Source organism: Pelodiscus sinensis, chromosome 31 (genome assembly GCF_049634645.1).
Source record: "Pelodiscus sinensis isolate JC-2024 chromosome 31, ASM4963464v1, whole genome shotgun sequence".
Classification (NCBI taxonomy): Eukaryota; Metazoa; Chordata; order Testudines; family Trionychidae; genus Pelodiscus; species Pelodiscus sinensis.
In genome coordinates, this window is record NC_134741.1 from 5,099,041 (window position 1) to 5,113,301 (window position 14,261).

General features: G+C 53.4%; 1 long non-coding RNA gene and 3 other non-coding genes across 4 annotated transcripts in view; all 4 read right to left on the reverse strand.

Moving 5' to 3' along the window:
• The window catches only part of LOC142821651 (uncharacterized), a 262,426-nt gene that overhangs the window by 143,749 nt on the left and 104,416 nt on the right, over positions 1 to 14,261 (reverse strand). The window lies entirely within an intron of this gene.
• TRNAV-AAC (transfer RNA valine (anticodon AAC)) lies at positions 6,860 to 6,932 on the reverse strand. Its single transcript has one exon. It is a non-coding gene; the product is annotated as a tRNA-Val (tRNA).
• TRNAK-CUU (transfer RNA lysine (anticodon CUU)) lies at positions 8,408 to 8,480 on the reverse strand. Its single transcript has one exon. It is a non-coding gene; the product is annotated as a tRNA-Lys (tRNA).
• Positions 12,845 to 12,917, reverse strand: TRNAR-UCG (transfer RNA arginine (anticodon UCG)). The gene has a single exon. It is a non-coding gene; the product is annotated as a tRNA-Arg (tRNA).

Sequence of the window (14,261 nt, forward strand, 5' to 3'; positions counted from 1 at the left end):
ATGTTGATCCACAAACTCCTCCGATACAAAGCAAGAACAGGGACAACATGCTGTTAGTGTTGTACTATACACGAGACACTTCCCAAAGGCTAAAGTGTAGCACGTCCCCACTGGACTCCTGTAGCAGGAGGGCACGGCCACACTCCACCACAGGGAAATCTTGACGGGCCCTCTGTGCTGGGCAGCAATGTAGCTTGCATCTGGTGTAGCCTGGTCGTCTTGCTGGAGCTTGGCTTGTTTTGCAAGGTATTTACAGGGCCCTAGGTCACCTCTTCCAAATGCTCGTTGAGGTAGAGCTGGAGGGAAACTGCGTTTTGTTTATTTGTTTCAACACAGTAGAAAAATACTGAGTTAGAAAAACAGCCTGTTCCTAGGTGGCTGAGAATCAGCTGAGCCACGTCCTCCATCCACGAGGGGTTTTAACTCTCCTCGGTTCAAACACATCCTGATATTACCCTGGGATGCAGTAACAATTAATTTAAAACCTAATATTGGACATGCCCTGACTTATAGTGCAGATGGTAAATATCCCAAGTCCCAGAAGAAGGGATCGCCTGAGACCGATTACTCGTGGCCGTATCTATCACCGGCGTGTGGTTTTCCAAATAAAACTCCGAGTCTCAATTTGGGGCCAAACCATATATTATAAATTTAAAATACAGAACAGCATGTAACAATAACTCTATAATCCTCCCTATCCCCGAAGACAAGTAGATAATAAAGACCCTAAAGCAATAGGACTATACATTACATTCACGTGGCCTAGAACAGCTGAGGCGCTCACAACCTCTGTGCCTTGGCTAGTTGCAAGCCGTGGCAGAGGAACAGTGAGGGGATCCCTCGATGTCACTTCAGGATCAGACCCTCTGGTTTGGTGATGGATGGGATATGGACTATAAGTCAAAGGCCTTCCGGTCTCTGGGAATAATCCAATGGGATCCAAATGGTTTTCACCCAGGAATTCTCCACAGGCATAAAAACCCAAAAATAGAACCCACCACACTCACACAAACTCTACACTGACTAAGCTCACACTCTCACACTCATTCTACCATTCACGCTACCGCAGAGAGACATTCTACAGAACCAAACACAGTCAGGAACCCAAACCACTACGCAGTTGCTTGCTGCAGTGACTACTCTCCCTCCTCCCCAGACTCACACTTTAGCTGCCTGCTATGGACAGGGAAGCAGAAACAGGCAAAAGCCTGAGAGCTTTGCAGGACTCAGGCCAAAGAGCTGGTAGGAGGAGGCTCCAGCCTGCACAGACCCAGTGGCTAAAAGGGCCTTGGCCTGGCCAGCTTCCCCCAATTGCAGGGAAAACTCTTCTCTTCCCTCCATTGTCCTCAGTGGGGTGACCTGATCCCAAATTCCTGCTGCTGCAGTGGCTGGCCCAAGCCACAGAGGGAGGCTCCATATGTCCAGGTGATGGGACCATGTGCCCAGCCCACAGAGCTGCTGCCAACCACCTGGTCACCTGCTTCAGTGGCCCAACAGCCCTTCCCCCAAAACCTGCTCCTGCTCAAGGCCCCCTGAACCCACCCAGGCTCCTGCTCCTCTGACTTCTGCACTATCCAGCCCACATCTCAGTGAGTCACCCGTGGCCCCACCAGAGACGAGCTCTGGGCAGCGGCAGAGACGTCCCTGCAGCTGCCTGTGGGGTCTTTCCCAAAGGGCCCCTCGTGGGCTGCTGGCTCAGCTGTTTAGAGCTTGATGCTGATAACGCCCAGGTCGTGGGTTCAAGCCCCATGCTGGCCACAGGGGTGTCTGGTTTGGTGACTTGCCTTTGTATAGCTGCCTGCTATGGACAGGGAAGGAGAAAGAAGCCCTGGGAGGTGAAGCAGCGGGAGGGAAGCAAGGAGCAGAGTGTCAGCTGCCAGCCCAGAGTCACAGGTGCCCTCTGCCCCCTGGGACCGCCCCTCCCTGAGCCGCCAGCCCCCTGTCTCTCACCGTGCGCCCCTTGGGGAGTCCACTCGCTCTGGGCTCCGGGGGCCTCCCGCTCCCACAGGGAATGACACAGCCCTGTGCCCTGGCCCAGAGCCACTCCCAGCCCGTGTGAAACAGGAGGGTTCATTGAGCGTCTGACACAGCACAGGGACCCAGGCAGGCAGCAGGGGCTGCGGGTGAGGAGTGAGGGCACCAGAGGGGGCAGGGAAACAAGTAGCACCAAGACTCTTGCCACCAGGGTCTGGCCACCCGACTCCCTGCCCAGGCTGCTGGGCCCCCGACCACTTCAGCTGCCAGGTCAGCCCGGGAGCTAGGGCAGGAATGGGGGGAAGGAGCCAGTCAAACTGCAGGTGGCAGGAAACACCAGTCTCGCCTTCCTGGGCCGGGCACGACGGCATCATGTTTGTGACACGGCTGCCAGACATCCCGGACAGTTAATAACCAGATAGAGGGGTTTATGGGTAGCTCAGTGTGGGGAGCCTAAGATGAAATATTTAAAGGTCCCTGGTTCAATCCCAGGCTTTGCCATGTCTCTCGGTGCAGCAGGGCCCTCTCTAGTCCCCTTGCTGTGCTAGTGCCCTGTGACATCCCCGCATCCATCTTAGCCACAGCCCAGCACTCGAAACTCCCGTCCATCTGATTAACCCCCTTCACTTCCAACCCTCCCTCAGAGTCCTTGCTTTCTTGGCTAAAGTCCCCTACCCGGTGAGTGTGGCTGGCAGTGGTTACTAGATGGATCCATTTACATGTAGCTTCACTGAAATCCCCCTTGTTGGCCTGCGCCCAGGTCAGTCCGTGTCACTGGCTCAGGGGTTTCTCCCCCCAGCATGCTGCAGAGAAAGCCCTTGTGTGTTAAAGGGCCTCAGGGAGCCCAGAAACCAAGTTAAAAATAAACCAAAAGGAAACATTTTTGCACCCAGTGGAACTCCTTGCCACAGGATGTTGTGAAGGTGAAATTTACAAGAAGGTCCAAAACAGAACTGGAATATTTAATGCAGGAAAGGTCAATCAATGGCATTTAACCAGGATGGACAGGGCAGGTGTCCCTAGCTGGTGTATTCTAGAAGCTGGGAATGGGCAACAGGAGGGATCACTTAATAAATGTCTGTCCTGAGGATTCCCTCGGAACAATGAAATTGGCTGCTGTCGTGAGACAGGATCCTGGGCTAGTTGGACAACTCACATGACTCAGTCTGGCTGCTTTGATGTTCTGTTTGGTTTCTGTTCTTGTCCCCTCTGGGCAAGGGAGAATGGACCTGACACCCCCCCCCATCCTGAAGTGGACAGAAAATGGCCTGTGAAAGGCTAGTGTAGGTGAGCAAAAAGGCATGTTTCATGTGTCCCTGATTGTCTAGTGCAGGGGTCTCCAAACTTTTCAGCCCGAGGGCCGCATTAACTATCAAACAGCAGTTCGGGGGCCGACTACACACTTGAGGTCCAAATAAAAAACAATCAAAACATGGATGTTGTTTTTAATTATTTATTTAATATTATTTTATTCAGTTATTATTTAATAACACATTGATACACTACACATGAACACCTGTATTAGTGTGAATGGTGAAATTGTTTCCTGGATGCCAAAATAGCAGACATTTCTGGCTTTAGATTTGTTGTCCCTAACATCAACAGTGACCTGAGATTATCATCGGACAAGTTTGTTCTCAAATTGTTCTTCACATATTTCATTCTTGAAAATGTTTGTTCACACAGGTATGTTGTTCCAAAGATTGAAAGGCACCTTGATGCAAAAGTTTTGACATTAGGAAAGTCTTCCTTGGGCAAAAACTGGTAAAAACCCACCAGTCCTATTTTGAACTTGTCCCTAAGGAGGTCATTTGCTTGCAACTCAATGACTTCCAGCTGCAGTTCATCTGGGCAACTGGCCACATCTGCTTCAAATGGGTTTTGAAACAATCTCACTTCTTCTGCCTTTGAATCCAAGTCAGAAAACCGCTGCTGAAACTGCAGCTGGAGGTCTTTGATGATCTCGCATGCAAATGACGTGGGGAACTCAGCTGTTGCTTCAGCCATGAAGACCTTGCACTGCTGAAAGTGCGTCAAGTTGTTGGCCTGTACTTGTTCCAAAAACAAGACAAGTTTGGATCTGAAGGCCTTTAGGTGGGTGTATAGATCAGAAACTAGATTTTGCTCTCCTTGTAGTTTTAGGTTCAGAAAATTTAAATGACTAGTTATGTCTGCAGCAAAAGCCAATTTCCATACCCACTCTTCATCAGACAGTAATGGCTGTGGCTTGCCTTTACTTTCCAGGAAGTCACCTATTTCCTTTCTTAACTTAAATACTCTGCTCAGAACTTTCTCACAACTTAGCCATCTTACTGCTGTGTAATATGGTAAATCTTGCGATTCTGTGTCTGTATCTTTCAACATGTCTCTGAACTGTCTATGGTTGAGCCCATGTGACCTTATTAAATTCACCATCTTCACCACAGGATTCAGTACACTGCTAATGTCCACATATTTAGCACACAAAGCTTGCTGGTGAATAATACAGTGCAGGAACATTGGTTGTATAATGTTTTTCTCATTACACATCTGCTTCACTTGTCCAACCAAGCCTTTCTTTATGCCACTCATGTTCTTTCCTCCATCAACAGTCAGGCAACTGAGGTTAGTCCAGTCCAAGTTATAATCAGCAAATGTTTTTTTCAACTCATTGAATATATCCTCTCCGGTAACAGTGCCATACATGCTATGTAGGGAAGCCAGCTCTTGTGTTATGTTCATGTCTTCATCCACACCTCTAATGAACACAAGCAGTTGAGAGGTGGAGCAGCTGTCCAGCGATTCATCCATTGCAATTGAAAAATGGCGAAACTTGCTTGCATTTTTCGCTATTTGAGTCACAATGTTTTCACCCATGTCTGCAACACGGCGGGCAATGGTATTCGCACCCAAAGCTACATTTTCAAATTGTTTTGACTTTTCTGGGCAAAGTTCCTCAGCCACTTCCAACAAACATTCCTTCACTACTTCACCATCTGTAAAGGGTTTGCCACTTTTAGCCAGGACGTAGGCAACTTTATAACTGGCCTTAGTTAAGGATTCATTTTCATTTGAGGATTTACTGAACAATGTCCTCTGAGATGTGAGTTGATTTTGTAATTTAGAAAATTTTTCGGCACGGACTTTACCCTTCAACTGTACATATTTCTCCTGATGTTTGCTTTGATGATGACGGCTCAGGTTGTATTCTTTCATCACAGCCACGGTTTCGTTGCAAATCACACACAATGCTTTCTCGCCGGATTTGATGAAGAAGTATTTCAAACTCCATTCTTCTTGAAATTGCCGACACTCATCGTCTATTTTTCTTTTCCTCTTCTCGGCCATCGCTGGGCACTAAAATAAAGTGAATTCAACATGAATAAATAATGAAACTGAAAGTATCTTGCACACAATATCGCTCAAAAAACCTGATTATGCGAACTAATTTTGTCGCAATAATAGCTGCAAATGACCCGAAACAATTTTTAAAAATTCTTATGATTTCTTAAGTTAAACTTACCTGAATATAGTGTGCAAATATATCCACTTATGGTAGAGAGATTGTTGCTTTTAATGTTTCCTCTTCAGAATATTCGCCTGCAAATCCGTTTCTCCCGGAAGGGGGGGGGCTTTTCCCCCTGCTCTCCCCTTCCTCTGCACGCTGTCCTCCCCTCCTGCTTGCCACCGCTCACTCCTCCCCCCCCCCGGGTGGAAGGGGTCACCTTTTTAAAGTTCCCGCCGGGGTTCACGTTCCCCCGCACGTCGCCGGGCGGACGTTACCACCACCGCCCATCCTGCCCCCTGATTGGCCGGCTGCCCTGTCAGTCTGGGCAGGGGAACGCCGCCCGTGCTAACCCCCGCCCCTTGCGCCGTTTGCCGCCGCGCGGCCGCTTGTCAGCAGATCGGCCCGCTTCTCCTGCCCCGGCGCGGCGTGAGTACACGCCGCACACCCCTGACAGGCCCCCCCCCCCCCCCCGCGGCAAGAAGGGCCCGTTCGGTGGCGCCCCAGGGACGGTCTCCACGGGCCGGATGAGAGGGCCTCGCGGGCCGCATCCGGCCCGCGGGCTGTAGTTTGGAGACCCCTGGTCTAGACGTACCCTAAGGCAAGAAACGCAAGGACAGATCTTGGTTCAGCTCCTGGGGCCATGCTGAGTGTCTAGCAGCCATTTCCCCTCCTCTCCGTTTGCTGCTCTTGAACTTAGCTCAGCAGCCGAGAAGCTGCACTCGCCCACCCAGACACCTCTGCGACTCCTCTCCCCCCAGCTTCTTTATGAACCCTCACTCAAGGGTTTCTAGGTGGGAGATTCTAGGAACCGTCTGTAGGGTGGGTCTGGGAGCCCCCAGCCTTTGGATCCATGTGAGACGTGATCCCAGGGGAACCATCACTCCTCTCCTCAGCTTCCTTCCTCCCCTTTCTCTGGAGATGGCGGCCGTGTTTTTAAATGCTGTGCAGTTTCCACCCCTCCCTGGGAGCACAGCACGTTCCTCCTGCTGTAATGGGGGCGGGGCCATCAGGCAGGCACTCCTCCCTCCCCCCGCAGGTTGCTACAGCGCTTGCGTCCCGGTATGCCATGCCGTCTCTGCCCTTTCCCAGGGGCGGGGCTCCCCCCGCCGGGTGTCTAGAGGGAGGAGTCCCCACATGCTCCCTCTCTCCCCCTTTGGTCCACCCCCAGTGCCACTTGCCGTGACATCCAGCCAGGTTGGACGCCGCGCGGCTTGGGAGCAACTGGCGCACAGCCAGATCATCTCCCCTCTGCTGCCAAACAGGGCCTGTGTGGCTGGGAGTGCCCGGTCACACACCCCCTCTGTCACCTGGTAGTTGGGCTCATCTCAGACACAGGCCAGGCAGCAGGAGCTGCACTTACCTGGGCACCAAGGGGAGCAGCAATAAGAGGAAACCCTCTGTTTCTGCTGGGCTTTGAACCAGGGACCTTTTGCGTGTTAGGCAAATGTGATAACCACTACACCACAGAAACACACTTCAAAGTATGAAACTTGTCTGACTGTTCTGTTCCTGGCTCTTTCTAACACCCTGCTCTGCAGGGACGGGGAATGCACCTTGTGAACACTCCACCTCTTGTTCTCACGGAAGCCACTAACCCGAGCTGCCAGCTCCTCATTTCCTCACCAGCCCCTTGAGATTTGTAGCTCAAAGCTGGAGCTGCTGAGGAAGGAGGTGAAGCTACAGAAGCTGACAGGGGACAATCAGTGGGCGGAGGGTTATTTTTTCTCCTCCCTGGGCTGATGTGGCTAGAACTGAGGAGAAGAAAATCCTCTTCCCTTCTCCTCAGAAGATGGAAATTGCAGTTGATTCTCTCTTCTGTTCTACTAAAGCTGGACCCCAGGACTAGACTTTTTCTTTCTAAAACCCTGATGAAAGCTGAGAGGGAATTGCTTGCAGGCTGAGAATGTGAGTTAAGGAGGAGTACAGGCAGTCCCCGACTTACGTGGATCCGACTTACGTCGGATCCCTAGATACGAACGGGGTGAGGCAACTCCCGCACATGCGCAGCAGCATTCCCGGGGCTCGCTCACCTGGGTCCTAGGATCCTCCTCCTCCTCGGGCTGGCTCCGACTGGGGTCCCGCAGAGCTGCCGGGCAGAGGAAAAGTGCCTCCCCATGCCCGCTGCCCCCCCACCCCCCTGCCAGCAACAGGCTGCCTCCTCCCCTGAGCAACAGGCTGCCGAACAGACAAAAGCAGCCTCTCTGCCCCTCCTCCCCTCTATACATGCCGGGCTCCCGGAGCGCAGCAGCGTCCCCGGGGCTCGCTCACCTGGGTCCTGGAATCCACCTCCTCCTCCTCTTCGGCCGGCTCCAACTGGCCTCTGCCTGCAGCAGCTGGCCACAGGGACAGGGATCCCGCAGAGCTGCCGGGCAGAGGAAAAGTGCCTCCCCACGCCCGCTGCCCCCCCCCCCCCCCGCGGCCTCGAATCCTGCACGCCTCCCCCCTCCCCCCCTGCCAGCAACAGGCTGCCCCCTCCCCTGAGCAACAGGCTGCCGAACAGCAGACAAAAGCAGCCTCTCCGCCCCTCCTCCCCCTATACATGCTGGGCTCCCTGGGCAAACAAAGACTCCACCAAAACAAACAAAGTGCTGGCCTCATTGTGTTAGCAAAAAAAGGACCCTCCTCCTAGAACCCTGGGTGGTGTGTGGAAATAAAGCTATTAGCTCAAAGCATGGTGCAGAGCTGTTTGGTATTTGATGAGTTACTCCTTTAGTCCTGAGTTTGTCACAGGGACAGAAATAGATGTGAAATCTTCTGAACAGGGGAACAGACAGGAAAACAAACATTAGAGGGGAGTTAACCTTTCCCTATGCTATCCAAAACTAAAAAAAAATGTTTGGCTAGAGTTTCCCCTACAATATGTACCAGTTCCGACTTACATACAAATTCAACTTAAGAACAAACCTACAGTCCCTATCTTGTACGCAACCCAGGGACTGCCTGTATTGCACAGCATGGGGCTTGAACCCATGACCCTGAGATTAAGGGTCTCAAGCGCTACCGACTGAGCTAGCCAAGCCATAAATAAGAGGCTTTCTGACACCCCATCACAGCAAAGAACAAGCCAAGTGTCCTCCACTTCCTGACTCAAGGCTCTTTCTTGCCCCTACTGAGGGGTTCTCGTCTGCGGGGAGATTTGAGCTCAAATTTTCCTCCTGACACACCCACTTCTTTCCCCACAAGGAACAGCCCCATTTCCATCTCTCCAGTGACAGGAGAAGGGTCCGGGTTCAGGATTTCTTTTAGCGCAGCAGCAAGGGGAGATGGAGGGAATTCAAACCCCTTTGGAAACTTTGTTCTCATGGCACCAAGTGTGACAGGAGGGGTGTGAGCTGGGGAGCCTGCCCCCCAGTAGGGGCATTTGGGTGCACCCAGGGGCAGCAAGAATTCAGGCCCTCAGGCCAGTGCATTGGGGACAATGTGTGAGCCCTTCTATGAGCATTTTCTCCTCCCACTGGGGAAGGCAGCTGGGCAGGACCAGCCTGCAGCCCACGTCCCTTTCAGCCCCAGGTGCAGGAGGTAACAGAGAGGGAGGAAAGTCCATGGCCAGAGACTCCTCCCAGCAGTCTGGCCCTGCGCAGAGTCTGTGCATGATGGTGTCTCTCCCAGCAGGATTCTGGCCTGTTCTCTGCAAAATGCTCAGCCTGTTTCATTTTCTGCAGGAACGAGTGGGATCCATGCGCCCTGTTCCCCAGTGAGAGGTATGTGTCCTCTTGCCCCCTTTCCACACACACAGCAGGCCAGGGGGTTGTGCACCTGCAGTGGCCCCTTCCTATGTGGCCTCCCACAAAGCCGGGGTGAAAAGCTGTGGGTCCCCAGCCCTCCTGGGCCAGGCCGTGGCAGGAGCACTGACTGGAGACAGGTTGCAGGTGGAGCAGAATTAGCTCAACTGGAAAAGTGCAGCTGACCCAGTGGCTGAAAGGGGCTGCGGCTGCTGCTGGCAGGGAAGAAGCTGGGAGGCAAGGTGCTGGCAGCAAGAGATTCCGGCTGCCTCTTTGCCCTGGGTCTCCGTGAGCCATGCCAGCTACCAGCCACCTTGACCAAACCTCAAACCAGCTGGACTAGCCAGCCCACGTCACAGTGAGTTGCTAGTGGCCCTGTCAGAGAAGAGCCCTTGGCAGCTGCAGAGACAGTGCTGGAGTGGTCTGAGGTGCCTTTCTTGAAAGGGCCACTTGCAAGCTCTACTTGCATAGGCCGGCTATCTCAGATGGTTAGAGTGTGGTGCTAATAATGCAAAGGTCATGGGTTCAAGCCCCATGTTGGCCACAGGGGTGTTTTTGGTTTAGTGACTTGCTAAGTTTTGTTGTTGAAGGAGACAACACAGAACTGGCTCCAGCCCCCACTCAGTAACCTGGGGAAATGACCCACCAGGCCTGGGCCCCTCGGAGAGGCAACGATTCCCCACTGGCCAGGGCAGAGCCTCCCTCTGACACAGTCATGGAGCCTTCTCCCCCTGGTCCTGCCTCCCCCTTCACTCAGCTCTCACTGCTCGGTGCTACCAGGGAGGGGCCTCACTGCGAGAGCCGCCTGGGCAGGTTCCTGCCACAGAGACACGTCCCAGAGCAGGACGGATGCTCAGACCGATACTGAGTGTTGCTCAGTGCTGGGGTGAGACAGGGAAGGACAAAAGGGTCTAACGGCACCTGCAGCCTTTCAGAACAGCCCCCGGCCCTACCCCCAAGTACCAGCCCTTCCCTCTGCCCTCGCTGGGCTCTGCTGGGCACTATCTTGACTCAGGCCTCCCCGGTTTCTGGAGAAGACACGGCAGCTCTCTGGGCAAAGTCCTGAGCTCCTGGCTGGGAAGGGCTCATTAAGCAGCTGTGGGGCTGGGCTGCTGCACAGCTTAGAGCAGGGGTGGGCAAGAACTGGGAACCGCTCCCAGGGCTGCACATTTCCATGCTATTAAGGGAGGAGGTGGGGGTCTGGGATGCAGGTTAGTGCAGACAGGAGCTTGGAGCAGAGGACTGGGATGCAGGAATGGTTGCAGGGGGTTGGATTGTGACCTGGGGCAGGGGATTGGGATGCAGGATCTGGGGGGGGGGGGTGGGTTCAGGGGGGCAGAGGGTTTGGTTTACGTGGGGTAGCAGAGGGTTGAGGGAAGGGAGGGGCTGGGGTGCCAGAGGCAGGCTCTGGCTGGGAGACTTACCTGACTGACTCCTCGCCAGCAGCCCAGCACATTTCTCAGGCAGCCTGCCTGCCCTTCCCCCGCACAGGCTGCAGGGGCCATGTGGGTGGGTGAATAAGAGCCTGAGTGGAGGGGGGATGGTGCTTCACATGGCCAGAAACCAGCCAATGGGATTGTGCTAGGAGCAGGGACACTAACAGCTTCACTCAGCTCTCAGGGTTCGTCTACACAGTGCACTTGTTTTTCAATAGCTTGTTTCAAAGTAGCACGTCCACACTGCAGGGAAGCCTCGACTTAGAGCCCCAGGAGGCACTGGACAGTAATTACTCTGACTGGCCCTGGGGAGGAGCTATTTTGAAATAGCTGCAGTGGAGCATCCACACTCCGGCTATTGCAAAATAGCTATTTCGGAAGAGGCGTTACCCCTCGGGCAATGAGGTTTACAGATTTGGAACTAAGCCGTGGTGGCTTTTGAGGTGAGTGAGTAGGAAGAGGGAGGGGCCACTGCAGGCACTTGGCCCTCAGCTTGCAAAAAAAAATAACCTTGTGCAAGAAGCCCCTATGGCGAGAGTAATAACTCAGGGGGAGAGGAATAACTCTTCTGGAAGAGGCCCTGTTTTCCGACGCTGCACTGTAAATTTACTTGCACAAGAACATGCGTGCAGTGTAGATGCTCTACAAGCTTTTGCGCAAGACGCCTGCAGTGTAGCCATAGCCCTGGAGAGGGATTGCAGCAGAAATATCCCCCTGAGTGAAGACATGGCCTAATGGTGCAATTAGTTATACTGTGACACCAACAGCCCCACTGCTGGTAACTCACAGAGGCCCTTAGTGCCCTAGAAAGGGGTGTGGCCAAAACACAGGCCTCATTGTGAGCAGGATTTGAATCTCTGCAGGGAAACCCTATTGGATGTCTAGTCCAACGTCTTAACCACTTGGCCATCACAGCTGCAGGAAGTGGCATACCAGGGAAACTGGTAAATAATCCCAGTGCGCAGGCCTAATGTCACCTGCCACAAAATTCACACAGCAAACCATTGCAACAGCTGTGCAGAGGAGTCCTGGCTGTTCTGCTCTTAGGCTGCCTTGGAGGTGAGTTCTGCTTCCAGGTCGTCTCTCCTCCTTCCTGGTCTTCCTTTCCCTTTTCCTTCCTCTTCTCTTCTCCCCTTTCCCTTCTTCTTGCTGGTCCCCTTCTTGGACCCCAGTTTGTATAGAGAAACTCAATACTGCTTAGTTCTTCCTTAACCAATTATTTTAGTATAATTTCACTCACCAATCAGAACATACTGTAACAGAATGACCTAACCAATCAGACCCCACCACCTTAGCTGATTTACACCTAGCAAAATCAATTCTACAGCAGACAGAAACAGATCCAAACCAGACTATCACCTGGACAAACAATACTACTCGAGGGGGTGGCAAAATGGAATCTAGGAGGCCAGACTCCTTCGTGCTTCATCAGGACCATGCACGGGATGGGCAGCGCCCCAGGATCTGTATGTGCCAGGATCAGTCCCACACCCCGCCGGCCGATTCTCTTCCCCCTGCTTCCCCCTGGACATCCCTGCTCACCCCCACCCTCTGTCGGCCTGGAGGTTCTCCCCCACTTCTCCTCCTGATCTACCCCGCCAGCCCTGCTACCCACACCAGCCCTGCTTCCTCCGGTCAGTTCTCCCCCCCTCATCTTTCCCGGCCAGCCCCACTGCTCCCCCTCCCCCCCCAGCCAGCCCTGCTTCCGCCAGCAGAACCAGAGTAACCCAAGAAACCCTGCGCCACCACATCATGTACTGAAAAGGGGCTCGTTTATTTTCAGAAAGCCGACACCATCTTTGGAATTTTGTATCCATATTCTCATTCCGGATGGTGAATGCACCAGGCTCTCTCCATTCCGACACATGGCAGTGCCTTAAACCTCACTGGCACTGGCAGCAGCGGGGATATTTAAAAGGCTTTTAATTTTTATTCAGGATCTGTGCACACCCTGATCAGTCCCACTCCCTGCTGGCTGATTCTCTCCCCCCCCAGGCCAGGCCAGGCCAGGCCAGCCCAGCTTGCCGCTTCTCTCCTGGAACCACCAGCCCTGCTTTCACAAGCCAGTAACACTCCCACCCTCCCCTGCAGTATCCCCCATAGTTTAGACCTACTGAACAGGTACAGGCCTTCCAATGGGGTTATAGAAAAACCACGTTGTCACATAGGACCTTTCCAGGGCAGCAACACCAGGATCCATGAGCACAGACAAAGGAAGGTAAAAGCAACTGTGAAGGGACTCGAACCCTCAATCTTCTGATCCGAAGTCAGACGCCTTATCCATTAGGCCACACAGTCGCAACATACAAAAGACTGGACTTCTTGCAATGTGTGGGTAGAGAAAAGTCTCCCTAGTCCCGTGGTCCCCAACATTTTGGGGCTGCCGGGCACTTGGGGGCGGGGCCACTCACATACCACACGTCCAGGGGCGGGGCCGCTCATGGGCCACATGCCTGGGTGCGGGGCCAAGCATGCGCCACGTTCCCGAGGCTGGCACCGGATTGTGCCGCGACCCCAGAGACAGGGCTGGCACCGGCATGTGCCGCAACCCCAAGCAGGGGCTTTCCAGGCGCCGTGTGCCTGGAGCCGGCACCGGCATGTGACGGAACCCCGGGGTAGGGGCCGCCCAGAATGCTCCACGGGCGCACATAAATGGCCCAGCGGGCGCCATGGTTTTATTATTTTCCTTGTTTGGCAGTTTAGAAATCACGTCTGAGCTGGTGAATTATTCTTATTTTGTGTAACTAAGAATTGCAGCCCAGGGATTTTTCCTGAGTGTAGGTCACTTTATGGCTCTCTACCACCTAGGCTATCTCCATACTGCATCTCTCTTCCCCAAAAACTCATGCAAATGTAGCACAGATTGGCATTTTGTCATGCTCATTTGCATAATTAATTGGGGTCCGTTTTTGCACAAGAGGCTTTTGCACAAAAAAGAGCTGTGTAGACTGGGGATCTCCCTGCCTCCTGCTTCCCCTGGCTCCAGCCTGGCCCTGGGCCTCTTTCCTGCCAGCCCCATGGGGCCAGGGGAAATGCAGGGGGCCATTTTAGACTCTGGTTGGGGGCAGCAAACTGTCCATGCAGTGACTGGGGAGAGGAGAGTGTCACACGGCTTCTACTAGAGCTGGTACTTAAGTAAAAACAAAACTTAAACAAGCAGCTGGGATGGGGCAGCTGGAGGGGCCGGGAGAGCAGAGGCAGCCTGAGAGCTGAGAGCCCCAGGTGCCCACCAAAAACATCAGCTGTTTGTCCCATGCTGCAAGGGGCAGCAATCAGGGCTCTGAACTTTGTGTAAGCGGGGGAATGGTCCTGCTATTGTGGGGAACTTTCCTGGCTTCTATACACCCCGGTGAAATGAACCAGCGAAAGGATCTGAGTCCCCGCTCCCACTTCCTTTACCCCACGGCTCCCTGATCCTGAGGGCTCCCCCTCCACTCTCCTGAGTAGCAGAGTCCTCGAAACCCCAACAAGTCTGGGCCCAGGTTTCCTGGTGCTTAATCCCCGATCTTGTAGTCGCTAGGGGCAGGAGTTAGGGTGTCCCTACTCTGAGGTGCTCTCTTTACACTGCAGGCCTTCTTTGCCCAGTGATCATTTCATAAGGTTCAAAGCAAATACAATTTATTAAACATCAACTGATTAAAG